Below are 20,915 nucleotides of genomic sequence, written 5' to 3' on the forward strand. Positions count from 1 at the left end.
GCCAGGCTGCCTTGCCCCTTCACCACAGTATTCAGAAGTCACTGCTCTGAGTTGGCTGTATCCTTCCCAACAGCCTAGATGTTTTGACCCCTTTCAAGATTAATCCTGGCATATTAAGTGTGTTCTCATTAGAGGCTTAGCACAAATAAATAGCAACATAAAACCACTTCCCCAGATTTGGATGATGTGAAAAGAAGTTCACTAGTTTCATAAAACATATGCCCCCAGCTAAGCAAGGCGAAAGACGGGACAACTTTAGGGATTGTGCTAATTAATGAGCCAGTGGCAAGATAAATGAGCTGGACCGCTCTCATATTAATACAAAAATATTTCAGATTGCCGCCGAACATTAATCTTGCTCCATTCCATAGCTCATCTTATAAATCACTAAATTAAAGCTTGAATCCTACTCTGGGGCATTATTGTAAAGCTATTAAGAGAGTTGCTTCCCAGTCTCCTTGGAAAATGCAGTGTGTACATTCTGTAATTAAACAGGTCTAGAACATGGTGTTGGTGCAGATAAGTGTGTCCGAGATTATAAAATAATTTTGTTCTAAAGTACATAAACGATTTTTTGTCCCTTTTGTGTTCTCGTTCTGGGAGGTAAGGCTTTGAAGTTTGTTTCAGAAGCTACTGGGCAGGCTGTATGGTAGGCTATTCACATCTCTGACCTGAGCACATCCACAGAGTGCTGGAGACGCAGCAGTATACATCATTCTGGCCTATATTAAACGCAATAATACTATATTGTTACCAATACCAATTACTATATCGTTCCTCTAACGGTATGCCAAAAATTAATGTTAGAGGAATATCAAAATAACTGTGAAAACAATGCAAATTTCACACCTGTACGCAATTCTTAATAAACACTGCTTGACGCCTCTTTTCCACAATGTTTCCTCTTCTCTTTTCTAACGGTGTTATTTTGGGTGCCGCCCTTTGATATACTCTTCTTTCATTCCTCTTTCACTTGCCAAAACACGCCAAAGAAATATAAATCTTTAGTTTTGTGTGGAGCAAGCCCGCAATGAGAAAAAAGTAAACCTTGTGCGTGCTGGTGCATCTCTGATGTTGTAAGGCTGATTTGTCTTTGAGTTTGTAAGGCAGATTTGGTATGGAAACACTGTACTCCTTTCTTGATTTGATCAGAAATTAGGTACAGTATGTTCTCGCTGATGCTACTGCAACACTTAATTCTCTTTTATTATTTCTTTCCTTGATACCTATGGATAACGTAAATGAGAGTGGCAAAAGCTTTTCCCAGCTGCAATGTTGCTGTGCCCTTTTGCTGTTGCTGTAAACCCAACACAAGAATGCAATTCAGGACAGGAACTCCCTGTATTGATTTTAAGCATGTTCCCCACAAGAGGATTCAACCTAATTTCTTAATGACAGGTTATGGTTCCCCAGCTACCTCTTTGACCAGAAAGCCAAATCATCGTCACGGAACTTTCATCAACAAAATGTTGCGATACCAAGCTTGAGATCTTTTTTCAGTTTCGCCACAGCCAAACAAAGACAAGCTTAACAATAACACAGCTGTGAATTAATCACGTTTATCTACTTTGTAATTCCATACAGTACTATGAGTGTTAATTAACAAGATCAATTCTTCAAAAATGGCAACCAATCACTCCATAGCCATCCGGCAATGTGAGCATTGCGTTGACAGTGAAGGCAGGCGAGCAGGCACTTGTAAGCAAAGCCTCAAGGTGTAGGATTACAGAGTGTACTAGGAAAAAGATCAGCCCTGTGTAAATATTGTGCTCATTGACTTATAGAAGGTGAATCAGCTGAAAACAGAAATTAAGAGCTAAAAAACCCCAGTGGTAGATTTCTTACTGAATTTGATATTGAATAATAGTTAATATTGAATATGCTCTCGATACTTTTCCCCTGTCCATTGGATTTTCTGTTTTCATTGTCAGATTTCTCTGAGCTCTGGAAATATGTTCCAAGAATTGATTTGTGCTGGTGGAATGGCAGCAGGTGTTTAAAAGAGCCTCGGAAGAGTTAGTAGAGAGTAGAAGGACACTATCGAGCTGTAATATTCAAGGTATAGGACATTGTTTCCTCTCTTAAATCATTCAAGCTGTAAAAGGACATCTCTATTCCCTTCAGCTGTCCACAACATATTGTATACTCAAATAAAGCCCTCATGCCTCCCAATTGTATTTACGCAGCAAAGTACAAAACGTTTATTGAACTACTATTCATTTCTGAACCACATTTACAAATATTCACCAGAAGTACCTGTAATTGGTTCTCAGATAAAATGAAGCTGTAGAACAGTAATCAGTAAAAAACCTTTTCATAGCTATGAGCAGTAGTTTACTCTCCTGGCAAGTTTTCTTTCTTTGATAACTCTAGGCTGAAAAAAATATTCTCTATAACTGAAGTTGTGATCCACATTTAGTTGGGTAGTATTCTATTATATTTTATTGGACGTGTTGAACGCTGCTAATTTATGAATGACATTTATTATATAGGATATATTTGTATCCTAGCAGACTCCAGCTTCCATACAGTCTCCCTCTGTTAAAGTTTAGATCTTCATTACTTTATCCATCTGAATGCCATTTCAAATATTTCTGGAAGCAATTGACGCAATTATTGGAATATGGTTTTGAATGCACATGGCACCATTTCACTGTTGATACAAACACGGGCATCTTTCATTTCCAGTCAGAGGCAAAGTGGGGTGCACCCATTAGGCTATTCCCCTTGGGAAACCAACCAATTTCCATTTAGGATGTCAAAAGATGTCCTACCAGGCGCTTCATGAAATTAGTGACAGGGCAGCTCCAGTGTCAGATTTGCCCTGCTGCTGACATGGACCAAATCATTTAAAGACACGTTTACTCTTACAGTGCATGAGCATCTTTTCACTGTATTAATAGCCTTTGGCAGGCACTTTGCATAATCTCATTATGTTGGCTTTTATCTGCTCTAAAGGATGCAGGGAAGGGCTGGGGAAAGATGACCGGTCAGTGGTGTCAACTACAGCATTGCAGAGACCCTCCCTCCTTGCTAGAAATGAGGAACTGGCGTGTGTTTTTTCCCCTAAAGAGCTGAACCGCATGTGTGCGAGAGACAGTGAGTTCAGCACCACAGCCCTTGATAGCTGTCGAGTCTGCCAAGCTGGCCTCTCCTTCACGGCTCCCAAGTGGGGACAGGGCACACAGGCAGACAGTCTTTCCCTCGGAAGAGGGGGACAAAGCAGCAGCTGGGTTTCTCCATACTTCTTCCTTAAGATCCTGATCCCTGGGAGCAGGGAAACGGGCACAGTCGGAACTCCGAATTCAGAAGTGAACCACCAGAACTACAGACACATCGGCACAACGTTACATGGTAATCAAAGAAGGGCACCGATACTCACCCTCCTTGGATGACAAATGCTAAAGGTTATAAGGCTCAGGGTTTTGTTGCAATCTGTAAGCACTGCAATTGGATCTTTACATAGGTTTCATAGCAATAAGTGGCACTGAAGAGCTAGTACTGTAGTGCGTCAGATACTGTAGCTCTGTTCTCTTGGCTTTCAGGTCCTGGGTCCATTTTCAGATCTGTGTGGAGTGTAGATATTGTCCGGTTTGGTCCCACCTCCTTTGCTGGTGAATCTCGATTGGCTACTCCCACAAAAGGTTCTCAATAAAAACTGTCTGTGAGCAGGTCGAACCCTGGAGAATGTGCCGTCTGCCATGGTTTATTGATGGAGATATGTCACGAAAACAGAAACTTTTCATTTTCTGAGAGCTACACTCATAACCTACATTCCAAAGCTACTCTTTTCACAGAGAGGTGAAACCTGCTCTGGCACCACATGCACCACCTGTCTGGAAAAGCATCCTGCAATCGTGATCGCGTACCAATCAGTTCTGTTGCCATTACTCCTCACTTTGATCACAGTGCACCCAGAAATAATTAACGTAATGTGGATAAAATGGCACCAATCTACTCAGTGTGGGGATAAGAATATCCCCCTCTAAAATCCGGTTTAGCAGTGCAGCTGGAGGGTTCAGAAATCCATACACGGGATGGTCCAACCAACATGTTCTGAAACTGAGTACTTAATACAAACACAAAGGCCCAGTTTGCACTTTATCTATATGAATCAAACAGATCATTTGGGGAAGATTGATGCTGAGAAAAAAGAAGACGGTGAAAATTGAAAGTGACAAATTATAGAAACTGACCAAATCAATGCTGCACCCAACCCATAAGCCCCCTGTTTTCCAGAAGATTCTTGGCCACACAGGGGAACTTATGAACTATCAGCCATTTTATTTTTAATTGGAGGGTACCTCCAAGTCTTGAACTGTACAGTAGATAACTTCAACAAAACATTTTTTACATTCATTTTTTCACTTAAATTTTCTTTTGATGGCAGTGTCATCAGCCCAGAAGGTTATTCATGAGAGAAAAAATAAACTTGCCACACAAGTACAGCTTGGAAGGCTATAAAAGTATTTCATTGCTTTTCACAGAAAATGTTCCAAACCTAAAGTACAGGACAATAGATCTATCCCACCACTCTATCCTCTCAAGGTAGTCCTCGTCAGAGAGCACAAAGAGCAAAGAAGAAATTTCTGAGATAACAAGCTGTTGACCTTTAAAAACAAAGTCACAGAGTGTAAATCTCATTTCACCGAATGATTCTTTAAGCCTTAGTTTTGTAAAGGTCTCCATAATAGACAGAGAGGCCACCTGAGTTACATCTGAGCACACCACAGCACTGACAATTTACTGGCCCATCATCGCTAAACAATCAAGAGATGAAGGGGGAGACACTGAAGAGATTTTGTGAAGGCATCATCACACAAATCTTTTATACAAATTACTGTATAAAGAGAAGATGGAAACCTACGGTAGCTAGCATAAGCCAAGACATTGTACAGTATATTGGCTTGCAGCTGGTAAGGCTTTGATTCCACACATAAGGAAAACTGACAATCTTCTTGAATTAAATGTAGTATGTTTAGTGTGCTCCCTGAATTAACCCAGTTCTTGAATTGTCTGAGAGGATGGGCACTACGTTCCCTTTTTTCACTAGGTTTCAGTTATGAAATCACAGGATCTGTAACACGTTAGGCCTGTGTATATACTATATTTCAAACTTACTGACGTTTTTAGCTTACTTTCTGATCAGACTCAAAGGAGATTCCTCTCTTTTTTGGTGTTTGTCAAAAGTTATTAGGAGGGATAAGCATATCTGGGTTTGCTGATAATTGTACCTTAAAGAGCTGCATAGTCTCTCTGTGTGAAAGCAAATTTTAGGTCTCCTTACTGACATACATATTGAACATCTACTTTTTTCAATTAAGGCACAGAGCTTGAGTAAATTTATGAAGCATCCCTGATTAACAATAGAAGGATCTGATTCATTCATGGGAATAAAAATCTAACCCAAAAGATACAGTCAACAACACACTTCATTTTGGTCTGACTCAATCAGACTCCTCAGCTTTATAGACTATGTCTACTTCAAAGCTATAAGCTTTTGTCTGCTGAACCCTTGTACCTGGAACACATAATAGAAACGGATATCTTAACATGAGGAAACACATTTTAATCAAATTGATTTCCTAAAAATCTAATCTAAAAAAAAATACATTGCCGATTTGTTTTTCAAAAGGGAAATTGTAAAGAGTAAAAGTGAATAATGGCATTAAGATATCAAGCCACAAAAGAGAGGAGGATGCCTTCAATTGGGCCACTGTAAACCTCCAGCGAAACTAGAAAATACAAGGGTTTTAATAAATACTCTGTTGATGATCCATTTTTTGTTATTTGGAGTTCTGTAGAACGTTAACAAAACATTTCTAAATGTGCAGTAATGTTTATATAGTACTTACCCTTATACCTAACTGGAAACTTAATCTTACCAGTACTCAAATACCTGCAAGATTGGAATATTTACTAAATCGGTAAGATTATTTTAAGAAATAGTTTTGATGCACAACAGGCCCCAACATCCGTTCTCATCACCAGCTACCTGCTGGAAAGGACCAGGAATAGCATGCATTGCAATAGTTTCTCCTCGCGTTACCCATTTTGCCTTGGGCAATGCAGCCAAAATGCAATCGTGATGACATTTCACACCAAATTACAAGAAATTATACTGTTTTGAAAGAGAGGAAAAATTATGAAAGGACTCAAACCTAAACAGCTGGCTTTGGTCCTGAAAGACAAATGAATCTAACTTGCACATAATCAATTCCTATCAGTCAACTGCTTTGATTTTCCCTTCTGTGTGACATGAGAATCTAGCATTGTTTGAATTAATTATGCTGAGTGCAACCATTGTGAAGAGAAAATAATAGTGTATTATAGAAGCTTTAATTAGTTGTAGACAGCACTTGTAACTCATTCACAGTGACCGTGTTACTTAACTGAAACCAAGTGAAACAATGGCAACTGAAAACCCAAGTTCAAAACACAGTGGGGAATGACAGATCATAAATTGTTATTTTGTTATTCTCAAAGCATTTTCAAGGAGGAGTAATTGATGTTTAATTGCATTTTAACATTGTACCTGCACAAAGTACATTGTTATAGCAAGTTTTGTAACACTGCAGTTATATTAATGTAATATTAAATCATTACAGTAAACAACTGTGTCACGCAGGCTTTTGACAGCTTTTGGACTAAACTCTTTCTGGAGTGCACGCATATGCGTGACTAAACTCAATACACCTTAAAAAAAAGAGATTAAATTTAGAAATTGATTTGCTGTCAAAGGTAATAAAAAATAATAGGATCTATTCTCAAAGCTCTCTTTCATTTTTTTGTTGTTTCAGGGTTTAATTAATAGTTTACTCTTAGTTTCAGACTTCTAGAAGGAACTGACAACTTTCTGCTTAAAAACTGGAATTATTTGCAGACTGGGGAAAGGAGCACAGTCTGAAATCTGGTTTTTATTTGTAAAATTATATATAATAAATGTAGGAAATGTTTCTACATTTAACAGACAGTAGACATTAATGTTTAGCTGGCATTCGGATAAAGTTCAATAATACCCCGACCTTGTAAGACATAGTTGTGTCCTTTAAGGCAAATTCCGCTGTTACAAAGGCTGCCCTGACATACATTGCAGAACTTTTGTTATCATCTTTAAATTATTTGGGAACCACAGGAAGGTATACTGTACCAAGATCCTTGTAGTTGAATTGTTTTCAGTATGCCTTACTACATCCTTATACTGTACATACAATACACTGTACAGGTAATTGTGACTGCTTTATAAGATAGTACAGCACAGCACAACAGTACAGCGGTCTTTGAACAAAGATGCAGCAAAATACCTCACTGTAACACCACTACTGATTTTTCTGAAATCAAAGAAAGATATGTCTTTAAACTCTAACATTAATAGGCCAAAGGAGAGAGCAGACATACAGAAAATAACAATGCAGTAATTTATCATTGTAAAAGTGAGGGATATTTAATTAACAATAAAAATGAACATCCCATATCTTAATATTCAATGTAAAAAAGACCCATAAATTTATTTTACTGCTTTGGCTTCCCTGTAGCACTAACAAGCAAATGTAATGCCCGGAGGTTCATTACAAGACAACTTTTGAGGCAGCACTAGGCTCTTCGATGGTGGAGACAGACGGACTCACATTTCCAGCAACAGCTGACATCTTTAATTTAGACTTGGTGACCCTCGCTGAAATAAGAGTCTCCAACTAAGCAGCAGTCCAACTGCGTGAAAGTGTGCCTGTGTAGAACAGTATATTAGCACCTATTCCTGTCCCATGTGTCTAAATTCTCCTTACCCCACGGTCTTCCATTAACCCTTTAAGCTCCGGGGGTTCTGTCCACTATATTGAGCAGTATACAGTATTACACCCTCCTGTATCACTCAGTACAACACCTTTGAGGGCCAGAATTGCTTGTTTTTCTCCAGGCTTCATTTTTTACAAGGTTACGAGCACTACCAGGACACAGGATGGGAACCACAAGATAAAAGCCTCGAAGTTGTCAGACAGGGAGGCAGACTACAAATTCATGAAGAGTCTGTAACTGGAGGGCAACTGGAAGCAAAATCTTTGACGTAACAAAACCTGCAATCTGGAAAGCAATGCTTTTGGGTTTTTAAATAACTAGTTTTATTTTCTTTTATTTGTCGGGAAACACTAAAAGGTCACCTGCCTTCCATCACATACAGCGCGTGACGAATACGACATCACGTATTTCTTGGTCTTATAAATCCTGCCTCTCAACATAGTGTCTTAGATGGAATTTTTTTGATGTGCATTTGTTTGATTTCTGAAATAGCTGCATAGAAGGCCCACTGATACGAATACAGTACATCTTCAAAATGTAATCTTGCAATATAGATAACAAGCTTGATTCAATGACCAGTTTAATGTCTTAGATTTTGCCAGTGTAATTTTATCACTCAGGCCTTTGGTTCCTAGTTAATAAAGTAATAATAATAATTTATAAAGGTCTAAACACCTTTCTTATAAAACTTCTTCTACCTGTATGAGTTTCATCAACAGAGTGACAGGCTTCGTTAACAGACAAACTCCCTTCGTCTAGGTAGCTGTATCAGCATGCGTAGGCTGCAAAGGAACAAGTCAAGGTTCATTCCATTATTGAAAAGAGAAGAAAAGAGACAACGTTTCGGCTGTGGAGCCTCAGACCCGAAGAAGGCTCCACATGGAATAAACCTTGACTTATTCCTTTGAAAACTAGCTGCATCTCTAACAGAAAAACGGTGTCCTTACATAATCGCATAAGGCAGCTGGATCCGCCCAGTTTTCATTACAAAGAGCCCTGTTCCTCTCTGCCAGACGATAGCAGGATACACACCTCTCTGTGTAGATCCCTGCTTTCTTTGCCTGGGCCCATTAGGAGAATTCTGATGTTGGGGAGAAGAGGAAGAGGGGGACAGGGAGGCACAAACAGTCCTCCAATGTGTACCTACGGTGAGTGCAAGAGCACAGGGCCTCTTTAACCATGCTTAGTACTCTGGGCAGAGAGCAGGTCATCTTACCTGTGAACCGGAGAGAACCCTACAGGCCGGGGTCCGGCACACACGAGGAGTTCGCTGGCAGGCATCAGGGAGAAGATGGCTGCCGATGAGACAGAAGGATCTCGATTTCAGCTCCTTCTCAAAGGGTGAACAAGTCATTCAGTTCCAGCTGCCTTCCTAAACATACATAGGGGAAACACAAAGAAACATTCTGGTGGGGGGGGGAGAATCAAATATGCACCTGAGAAGGCTGATGTCTAATAGGAAAAACTTTCTGGGAATCCAGGAGGCCACACTGTTAATTGAAACATAAGGTACATCAGAAATGCTAGAAAATGGTTATCTACATAACTTTATTGCCCACCCTAAGGGTAGAAATTTGTCTATGGAAACACCATACAAAACTACAAAAAACATGTAACAATTCACATAAAAATGTTAAAAACAAACAGTCCTGGCCACGCAGTAATACATACAGTATATTCACCCATCTAGCTCTGCCCATATTACACTTTCATTATATTAATCTCAAAGGTTCAAACAGGAAACAGTCACTTAGCTGCATTTAACATACCGATTGCACAGAGAACAAAAGATTTCTTGTACACGTTGTTCTCAGCCACAGGCAGTCTAAAACGCCTCCCTGAAGGTAGTGGGTGGGAATGGGAATGAAAAGGGTGGGAGAGGTCATCAACAATAAGCTGAGTTTTCCTTTGAACTGCAATATAATATAGTTCTTTATGCTGTGTCTGTGGTCGACCAATTATTTTACTAGCAGTATAACTAATTCTGGCCAATTTCCATTTACTCTTAATACTCAGGCTACCATACCACACCAAGATACCAAAAGTAAGAAGTGTTATGCTACATTTGTCGTCTTTGGGAGGCATTCCATATGACCTGCCACACAGGTGAAACAATAAAATGAGAAGTCCCAAAAAAGGTGACTTGGGGAATTATTGTCCCTGTTTTCAAAACTGAAGGTTCATTCCACAGATTTTGGATATTTCTTCTCATGAATTTCCATCAATTTGGCAGTGAGGCAGGAAATTCTCGATAGCCTTCTGCCACTCCAACAATGCGCAAGTGTGGTTTGCAGATGTTTGCAGCAGCAGGTCAAATCATGCCTAGAAGCTGGATTCTATTCCGAAAGGCCACCTCAATGAAAAGCTCTGCCAAGTGCAATTCACATTCCAATTTTTTGGCAAGACTGAAAGATTTTTTTTTTCCCCGCTTCGTGTAGTTTCTAAACAGTCACTTTTGTTTCACCATCTGTGACGTGTCAGCTCATGGCTCAATCTGACCAGATCAGAGACAACTTCACACAGAACTCCAGCATGTTGCCGCCTAAGAACACTCTCAGAAAGAAGCACTGGTGTTCACAAGGCCACCCAACCTCAGACACCTCTCACCCATTTGTTAGAGCTCGAATGAAAGCTACATGGTTTACTATTTCATCTTATAAATCCTACTTCTTAAATTCTTTTGTGTGTTTGTTGACGTACAAAATCTAACAAATTGTATTTATAAAATATTGACGTGTACTGTATATTTAAAAAAAAATTGCATAGAAAACTCACTGATAAGCAGTACCAGTACAAAACATTTTTTAAATATGATGACTTGCACAAATCATAATTGAATGAAACAGAACAAATAGCAGCGATCATGAATCTAGAGGAAATGGATTACTGCGGATAATGCCAGTCCTTTTTATCCCACAACTGAGCAAGACACAATGTGAAGTTAATCTGTTAGTGATAAAGATCTTTTTTATTTTTCTCATCAAAGTTATCCAGTTCTTGCCTAGTGCTTTGAGGGGCGGCTCTGCCGAAATGTGTCCGAAAACCGATCCAGCTTCTGTTGACGGCCTGTCAGTTTTCAATCACCTTGCTGGTGCGGCCTCACAGACATCCCCTGTGAGACCAGATAAGCCTGACAGAAGAAACTAGTACTTTTCATCTACCCATTCCATTTTCCAACTGCTTCATCCAAATGAGGGTCTCAGGGGAGCCGAGGCATATCTGGGCAAACCGCAGGCCCAAGGCAGGGCACACCCTGGACGGGACATCATTTCATCACAGGTCACACGTCGCTAACACACACGCTCCCATCAGCGCCAGTTTTCCCAGAAGCCAATTCACCTCCCAGTGTCCATACTGGCCCAATCATGGGGAAAGCATAAAGACTCCATACAGATAGCACCCCAGGACCAGGATTTGAACCCAGGCAGTAATGCTATCCGCTGTGCCACTAAACCAGTGCTAGTGCAGCCTGTCAAGCTCCTTTTCAGAACATTCCAACAGGTCCTGTGTAGAGGGAATTTTATAAAAGGTTCAGGAGGTGGTGCAAGCCGTAATCTCACCAAATCCCGCCATTCAGGGTAAACTATCTCTCCTCCAAAGCCCCCACTCAAACATCTTCTCTGCTGTCTTGGGGAGGGGGGGGGGTCTGTTAATTTTATTTTTATTATCAGGCTGCCATTCCCTCCACCAGATGAATTAATAACTCAATTAATCCTGATCATGCCTCTAAAGCACATTAATTAGGGTATGCCCAAAGTAGTGAAAGGTGGATTAAGGACATGTGACTTATTGTCAATTAACGAGAATCATTGACAGGTACACGTAACGTGAACTAGCTTTCAGTAAAGCTGTTTTAAAGTTGTGCAGTAATGTTATGCATGTTGGTAGGTGTTACTTGTTACTTTTGTGAAAGGGTAACCTTACACAACAGACAATAGTGAATCATAATATCCCTCACTGATCCTTAACTTGTCCTGCTGTATGTCTCAAGCAGTTCGGCTTTGAATGCTTTGAATTCTGAATAAAAATAGACGACGTGTTTGGTTGCCAGGTCTGGTATCAGTTCATCATCACGCTGACAGTTTCTTGCTTCAAACATGGCCTTGTGTTGGGGAAATGTTGTGGAAAGTGAGCATAATCTATCCATAAAAGTGGCCAGGCTTAATTTCATTATGTAAAAAACATATAAAAATTGATTGCTGGAGACATGGTTCAATGAAGAGAAGCCAGTCATACAAGAAAACTACAGTAACACAGCTATTTAAATAATTGAATTAAGCACACATTGCAGTAATAACAGACGGAACAGCAGGGTGTGAATGAAAGGACAACCCATTGGATTAAAGTGTTTTCAGACTTACAGAAGAAGGGGAGAAAGACAAAATATTTGTTTAAATACTACTGTATTTACAGCCTAGTCTTCAGAGACCCAATTTCACATTGTGCCACTGTTACAGACATTTAATTTTAATGAGCCAGTGGAATTTTAAAATGAACACAGTGTGCAAAGAGACAGAAAGAAAGATATATCATCTGAAATAGATATCATTTCAAGTGCAGGTTGTTCAAGCCCCAGAATGCAATCATCCCCTTCTCTGCATTTTATCATACTGTTGAACACATTTCTTTTTTTCAGAGCTTTCCAAAGATTCGCGTGATTGAAGATGGCCCAAGACAATAAGACCTGCAAGTCATATACTCTAAAATAATCACAGCTGAAGAGAAACATTATTAACATAAACCAGGCACGCACAGTAGGGACAGTCAAGCTGTTTTTGATGCAGCCTAAATAATAAACAGCTTATGTAGAACAGTCAACCAGACATTATTGGGAGTTAATGGTTCTGGCATGAAATAAGAAAACAGAATTGATCTCAGGGTTTGGGCTAATGAGTCATAAGAAAATCTGAAGAAAAAATACATTTTCAAATTTGTGTAGCAGTGCATGACTGTGGATCTGCTATTGCTAAAACACTGAAGGATGAGAAGACTGTTTTCTGTTATGGGATAAAATCTAGTAAACCTCAATCCAGATTTTTAAGCCTGTGTATTGTTAGAGTCGATACCAGACAGCATGAACAGTATACTCTGACAGAAGATCACAGCTAGATCTAGAGATAACATTGTTCTAGAATATATATTTATATCAATCCAGAAATAAGTTATTGATTTCACTTCATTTGTTAAGGCTTATTGGTGTCAGAAACACTATTATCTTCCTTTCCTACTTGTTTGAATTCGTCCAGACCAGAATTTTTTCAGGGTTCTTTTTCAATGCAGTCACACAGCCCAGGCAGCACCTCCAAGAAGAGGCTTAGTCACGTCACACAGCTAGTCCCAAAAGGCCTGGCTCATTTGAAACCTCTGGGGGAGATGAACAGGCTCTCAACAGGCTCTGTGAATTTGTCTCTCGCTCGGTAGCACCGCACTAATAAAACACAGCCATCATTAGCTGTTACCTTTCCCCCTCAGCTCTGCAGAGACATCTGCTGCTGTGAGCTCTGCTTTCCGAGGCCAAATTAACAATAGATCACAAGCAATTGCTTGGCCCTGGGTTCTCACGTGCAGTCATATCATTCTTTGCTGTATCTGGAAGCCAAATTAAAAATGCATATGGTCTCTGTGGAGTTCAAAATCAGGCAGGGTCAAGAAAGTTTGTTTTGAAGGAACTTTCTCTGCGTGTTTGGGCTTAGCAGTTTACACTTTGATCCATGTGCTCCACTTCAACAACACTTGGTAGCCTGATCAAGCTGTAGTGCAGAGATGTTTAGAATATACACTGCAGTGCAAAAGGCTTAAATGCAAGACTGTATTAAGAGCATCAGCAATTTATGCAAAATCTTTGCTAGGGTATGCCACCAAAATACGTTTAAAAGAAAACTTTTGACTGATAAAGCAAATTACCAGTGAGCCAATCTTTCACTCACATTGGTAAGGATCTTCAAAGACCTGATGGTAAAAGATCAAGGTAAACTGTACTCGAGCTGTACCATGAAATCCATCACACTTGCGCATCCTATCTCATTGCCTGATTATGAGATGATCTTTGTCGCTGAACTTATTTGTTCCTCTCTACGCATTCATAAATCTAAAAAGCTACTTTGGTACGACAAAATATGGATCTATCAGAATGAGTTGCTAATTTAAAACTAATTGGTTGAAATATCAATATAAGATCATCATACTGTAGAATTATGAGTAATGCCAAGTGTAAACAATAGAGCAATCCAAAAGGTATAGTTTGGTACAGAGATGCGCATTGTGACAAACTTTGCAGCACATATACTCATGGCATTTACAGTCAGGAGAAATGGGTTTTTGCTTTCAATTTAAGCTAATTAAAGAGTGATCACTGTTAAACAGGCTTTATGCAGCTTCTTCCACGGTCATATACAACAGTTGATCTTCACAGAGAAGCGTCAAAGCCCGGCTTGAAAAGTGCAAGGCGCAGTCAAATCCATATTGAATTAATTTATTTAATTTGTGATCACTAGTTGAACATGAGCTGATTTCCATTTTTACTAGGTGTGTACAGAGTGCCGAGGTATGTTAGGGTTTGGCATGATTTGTTAGAGCACCCATTTGCAAGCTATTAAAGAATGAAAAATTTTGCTTTGAAGAGAGAAAAGAACATCAAGACACATGACTATGCTCCTGCCTGTGATTTCCATTCTTGATGTGTTCACCTTTAGATCCACAAAAATCGCCTTAGCAGGATAATTGATTGTTCCTGCACCCACGATACATTTACTTAGCACACAGAAGACTGACACACTGCACAGTCTGTTCTTCAACTCAGGACTGACAGATCTGTACACCTTAAATGATCATTTATTTTAGTTTACCTTCACTTTGACTTTATTTGCTGCTTCAGTCCTTAGTCGTAACTCTGCTGGGGCTTTGCTATCATAGGGAAGCTGACAACTTTCAAGAAAAGGAGAAACAGAGCAATCTGAGTGTTAATTTAAATTAGTTTTTTCGAGGTCATCCAGAAAAGGACCTCCAGTGCAGTAACCAGACCTATAGAGATCCTATTCAGGAGTAAGAAGTCTTTTTGTCAAGACTAATCAACAGAATTACTCTTGAGGAATGGCTCACACTGGGTTGCTTACAGTATGCTTAACCTGGTGTCGATCTACCACGACAGCACTTGTTTCCAGTTGATTACTGGGGCTCAGATTGATTTAATGACACCCAGTTAAACTGCTCCTCATCTCCTGAGGTAATTGCGCCGAGCCTTCAAGAGTATAGGCAAGAGAGAGACACAATCTGCATATGCTGTGGAGCCGGCCTCTGTACGCACCTGTATGTGTTGGACTGTCTCCGAAAAAGGGGCAGAAACGTTCCGAAAAAATGGAATCCCTTCTTTTCTTGCCTTTGCTCAAATATAGGAATGGCTGCAAGGGTCTGATTAAAGTTGACGCTGAAAGAACAGCTCTGTCATCCTGATGCTGAGCTGAGCAGACTGCAGCTGACTCAAAGCACTGCCGTCAATACACTAAGTCCTATCAGACCCAGCTATTATAATCCCCTTTATTCTAAGACCACTTCAGGAGATGTCTATGAAGTATTATCAACTTATATTGCCATATCAACTAAGAAGGCTTGCGCTTCTCGATTTCTTAGAATCCCCCACCGCACACGAGGCAAGTAAGACGTTAACAAATACTGTCCCCCACCTTCCTTGCTGCCACCCAGAAAGAGCCACAGCTGAATCCTGAACGTCCTGATCTCTCTCTGTCCACCATTCTTGCTCGGGCGTCGTTGTCAGGAAGAAAAGCAAAACCTAAATAATCGAGCACAGCCACTCTTTTCAGGTTTGGCTGAAAGGCCGTCTTTGTCACCCTCCTCTTCAAGTGAGCTAGTCTTGTACGTTTCCTCTTGATCACCGCAAGTACACTAGGATCTGAAAGATGTTACATCAATGAAATTAGTAGAATATGGTGATGAGACCTCCCTCCATCTCATCAGCATCCATGACCTCTTTTCAATACAGAACAATATTCTGCTTAATGTATGCATGCTGGGAATCTAGTTTTGCCCTAAAATTCTGCTTAACTGTTTGCTGCAAACCTAACACAATCATGTCAAGTTTCTGCAGGGATTTTTTTTTTCTGTGGTTCAAGAGGAAACACTCATATTTCTTTTCACAGAGTTTATGTATTCTTCCACATCGTGTTTGAAGGTGGTGAAGACATGAAAAGGGCTGCACAGGACTGAAGGAAGCATTTATTTTTCGGTGCTTCCATAAGCAGACAATAAATAGCATGTATTAAAAGTGCAAAGTGCAAACATAATCATCATTGTCACTCAATTACCTATTGAAAATGTAGCTTTGTTTAATATTGTCATGCCTAATAAGGGAAAGAGAAGATGTGCAAAGATATAGTGGTCAAGGATTTCTTTTGAACAGGAAAAATAAAAACAAGCAACAGATTCTCAGAAACAGACATTAGTGGATATTGGTTCAAAACTGCAGAGAGGTCACTGCAATGCTTTTTCATCGATTCTGATCTACAGTACATTCTGTCATCTCACTGTGTTTTCAGCTCTGAATGGCAAGGAGGATGAATCACCTGTCAGCAGGAGAAACAAGACTGAGCTTGTGCTGCCCCTGTTAGCAGACGTTACAATAAAAAAAAGAAAAACGCTCAACGGCTTTCATTACATCTGAAATTTTTCAACAGTCAGGTTGCCAATAGTCCACCAAGATAAAAAAAGACCATCATAATATCTGGACATTAGCTGGATCTACAGAAAACACAAAATAGTTTAGTTGATGTCATGTGTCATCCTAGGGCAACTGTGTGTGAGATCAGCCCACTTCATGAAATCCTACTACCTTTATCTTTCCCTTTTCCTGAATCCAGGCAAACTGGGGATGACTTTGTCAAATTACTTTGTTCACAAGTCACTTAAATTCAGCAACACTAAGGCAATCCTACTATTCTGAGCAAAAGAGCAGATATCATGTTATGGCTTCACTGCAGATCTTTCACTGTATTCTATGGGACTTTTAGGTACAGTAGTTAGCATACTGTATGAGAATTTAGATGGTCTGTTTTTTTTTAGTTTCTCAGGTAGTTTTTACATTCACAATCTTCCTCTTTACAAACCAACAAAAAAAGACAAAAACTATAAAAGGCGCCTCACCAGCAGAATGAGTTGGGGACAAAACATCCTGAAACTTCTACATTTAATATAATGCAAATTAGTCTCATTCGAAGAACAAAAGATTTAGTGTTTTGTTGGTGTTCAGCTCATTCGTTACTTTTACTTCCATTTAAACAGCTGTGACCACGAGCTCATTGGTTTTGCTCTCAGAATCAGGTATGAAAAATGACCAGGCTCTAGAAGGAACTACGTGCAATGTCTCTGTGGACCGCCAGAGATGGGCCTGCTGCTGTTTTGTGACTCCCCTTCATAGTTTCTGTTTCTAAGGGTTCAGATGTAGAAATTAGTTACTGCCATCTACTGCAGTACACCTTCTGAGAAAGATGACATCAGTCCAATACGTAAGCAATGTACATCCACCAGACTAGCACCTAATGGCAAATACTTGATCCCTTCAGATGTTTAAAAGTGCCACAGAAAAAATAAACTTTTATATCTGCTGAAGATGTTTTATGCTGTCAGCGTGTAAAGCAGCAAATAAAGCATGGGACCCAACATGAAGCTTGAAATATAATGATACAGAATACCTTGGCTGATGTTAGAGCTTTTGTTAAGCTTAAGTCTAAGCGATTTAAACAATGGTTCTCTTTTAACGTCTGCTCCCAGAAAACAAACATTTTGGGATGCTTTTAAATAGATTGCTTTTGTATTTCACACAATGAAGCGGGAAAACAGATCCAACTTGTACTCAGTCCGAGGACAATAAAAAATGCACATGTTGGAATCATGTTGGAACCTGAGATAGACAATGAAAAGTGCACACATTCGCAAAATGCAGTAATTTCGAAACATTTGTTTTGAACCAGGTTAGGCCATAGCTTCCTGGGTGTCAATATTTTGCACACATCTCAATTCCAACATGGGGACATGACAGAGGTTTGGACAACAGTGGACATGCTCTTAAATGTGACATCCACAATATATTAATAAGAGCTGTCAAAAGATTTATAAACTTGGTGTTGTCTTCTAAAGAGCACAAACTCCCAAAGCCCACATTTTCAAATGAGAATTTCAAGTCTAGTATTTTCAGTAACATCCTGTCACTACAAGTCAATTTTCTTCCTCTTAGTTTATAAGCCTATCCTACCTGACAGAGCAAGCAATACCTTTACTAGACTACAATGAAACTGTACATCCATCCTCATATCATACTTTATATCTATCTTCATGGACATACTACAGTATAGACAAAATAAATCTAATCACTGACTAATCAGCTAACGGCCTACACAATGTACTGCTCAGACTATGACCTTCACCTGACAACTGATAGAAACTTCATGAAATAAAAATGAGGACAAAATACCTCAGTGGCTTCTGAAGTGGCTCATCCAGTTAGAGAGCATGTGACTAGCACCAGCGGTGGTGCAAAATTGGTTGATTACCTCTCGGGGTAGGGTGAGAATAGTGCGTTGGAGATGTCTCAGCTCTCAGCAAACACAACGACCCCTGTAGCCACTCAGGTACTCACAGATTTGTGGTGCTGTCAGTGACTGATGCACCTCTGTACCTCCAGTATGGGGCTGTCTAGTCTGTGCCTTGTTAGTGAAGGTGGGAGGGTCTGAGGAGTGAGCCTCTGCTTCTTCATTCCTTCATGTGTGAGGGGTTTGTGGACCAAGATATGAAAAGCACACTGCGACTCTGAGCCAGTATATGGAACATAAAGAGAAAATGATACTGTATGCACATTCAATATGCCTCCACTGTATTTGTAAATTACAGAGGCACATAAAACAGATTTAAAATAGAAATCAAAATCCCAAAGTAGCCAAAAAATGATAAGAATAATTGGACATTACTGGGAGAGCACATAGTTCATATGGCCACCCTATGTATCTAAAGATACATTTGTTAATACCATAATCCACAAAGAACAACTCAGATGGAGGTTACTGCCATTCACATTACTACTTTGTCCAAATACATTGCTAAGATGAAAGGATATTTTTTAATTCATGACTGGCCTATTCTATCAAGAGTATAAGCCAGTTTTGCTTCTGTTTTATTTTTTGCTATGTAACATGCTGTGTTTCATTAACAGGCCATGCATTAGAGTTCATATCAAAGAATGCTCAGCAGGGGTACTTTTCTGAGAGATGAAATAAAATCATTATTAATAATGAAAAAATTGGCCAATAGACTTTTTCTTCTGACATGAAGGAAAATTATATCCCTACTTTGATTTTTGAATCAGAAAATATTCCAAGGAAAGAAACAGTTAGTTCATTTTTCTTATGTAAATAAGTAGAGAGCAGTGACAGAAGATTAAATGCTATATAGTATATAGTATCACAGGCTTGGGATATACAGACATAAGGTTTAGTTTAATCTCTTTTGTTCCTAGTCTGCTTAGTTCCTTGTTCCTAGTTCCCATTTTCTGTAACTACTGCATCTAGTGTTTTCACGATGACCCAGAGGCTACGCTGACAGGCACTGGGAGCATGGAGAACCACTCACAGGACAGGATGCCACAGTGGACACACATACATATTGACTCACTCATACAGGGGGTCTATTTTCCTGGGCAAGATGCAAGAATACAGGGAGAAAATGAAATGTACGCACTATAGTCTGTGAGGCACTGTGCTTCTATGATATTCTGTCATCTTATTAGAATTACTTCAGAGGAATTGAAGTATTTTGTTTTCAGGAACCTAGCAAGATGCGCTTTTTGCATTTCTATGATGTATTTCTTTTGAGAAAAAAGAGCTGGCAGTGCTGTCTAATGTAGTGTGCAGTAGATGAGTGGACATTCTCAGAGCAACTCTTGTGGTTAAAAGTGTTCCAACACTGCAAATAAGTTGTAAGGAAGTCAGCAGAAAAAAAAAAGCATTAGTGGATGGGAGGAGACAAAGGCTTTTTTAGATTCAAGAACAGAGAAGATCCTAATCGCCGACGTGCACCATCTGCATTCAAGCTGAAAACGAAATTACAGCAGTAGATGTGGGAATAAACAACCCTTTCACTGGCAGATTCAAGAAAGCACTGTGCCAACTGACCATGACATTGTCAGCATGCTCTTGGAGACAGGCACAGGGGTGAGCCTGATGTGAGCTGCTTCACCACACACCTTCCCATTTAATGCCCACTTAGCATATGTTGACTTTTAAGATACCTGAGGTACCCACTAATGAACAAAGCCACTCTGTTCAGATTCCTGGTGCTCTCGTTGTCGAAGCAAACTATTTTTGTTAAGCCGGTGATATTTCTCAGCATGGAAAGGGATACGGGCCAGGCCAGTTCATGAAACCTGAAACTCAAACAATGTACAAAAATGATGTCTAGTGCCTCAGCAAAATAATGTGCACGGAGAAGCTTATATACAGTATGGTACAGGACTGTTTAATTACTTCTGTTACTTATTTGACTGACAGCTGATATTACAAGACTGGCAGATATGTGCAGTTTTTCTCAAAATGCTGCAGAAGAAAGGGGGGGAATCTATTTGGCCGTGCAAAAAAACTCCCCTCAAACTGGTTGAACCGCAACAATTGGGGAAAATGTCACTTTGTTGTTTTTTGTCTCCCAGTTTACGTTCTATGCTCTTGTCAGCATTTTGCAAAGGTTTTCATAAATCCTCTACAACTCCGCTTTGATCTATAATCAAATTTTCCTTGAACCTGCAGGTATTACAAGGCTGTGACTTACAACCTTTCCAGCACTGTCTGCACCAGTCTTTCTCCGTTTATTAATTCATTACATTTTCCACAGTTTAACTCCATATATCAAGCTGTCGAAAAACATTCACTCAGGCCTGGTCAATTATCTGATGATATTCACGTAGTATAGGATTTCGTGTGTGATGCTCTCCCACAAGGAAGAAAAACAAAAATGACCTTACTCTTTGCTAAAACCTCACAGATTAGCAATTCGTGCTCACGTTTCATTAAATAATGGGGCTGAGGCTGGAGCTCCCCTCTGTCTCTGATGCCTTGAAAACAAGCTGA

The 20,915-nt window shown here is 39.7% G+C and overlaps 1 protein-coding gene across 2 annotated transcripts in view; it reads left to right on the plus strand.

Moving 5' to 3' along the window:
• The window catches only part of b3gat1b (beta-1,3-glucuronyltransferase 1 (glucuronosyltransferase P) b), an 89,952-nt gene that overhangs the window by 1,358 nt on the left and 67,679 nt on the right, over nt 1-20,915 (plus strand). The gene's annotated exons all lie outside the window — the stretch shown is intronic.

The sequence above is a fragment of the Lepisosteus oculatus genome, chromosome 23 (assembly GCF_040954835.1).
Source record: "Lepisosteus oculatus isolate fLepOcu1 chromosome 23, fLepOcu1.hap2, whole genome shotgun sequence".
NCBI classification, from domain to species: domain Eukaryota; kingdom Metazoa; phylum Chordata; class Actinopteri; order Semionotiformes; family Lepisosteidae; genus Lepisosteus; species Lepisosteus oculatus.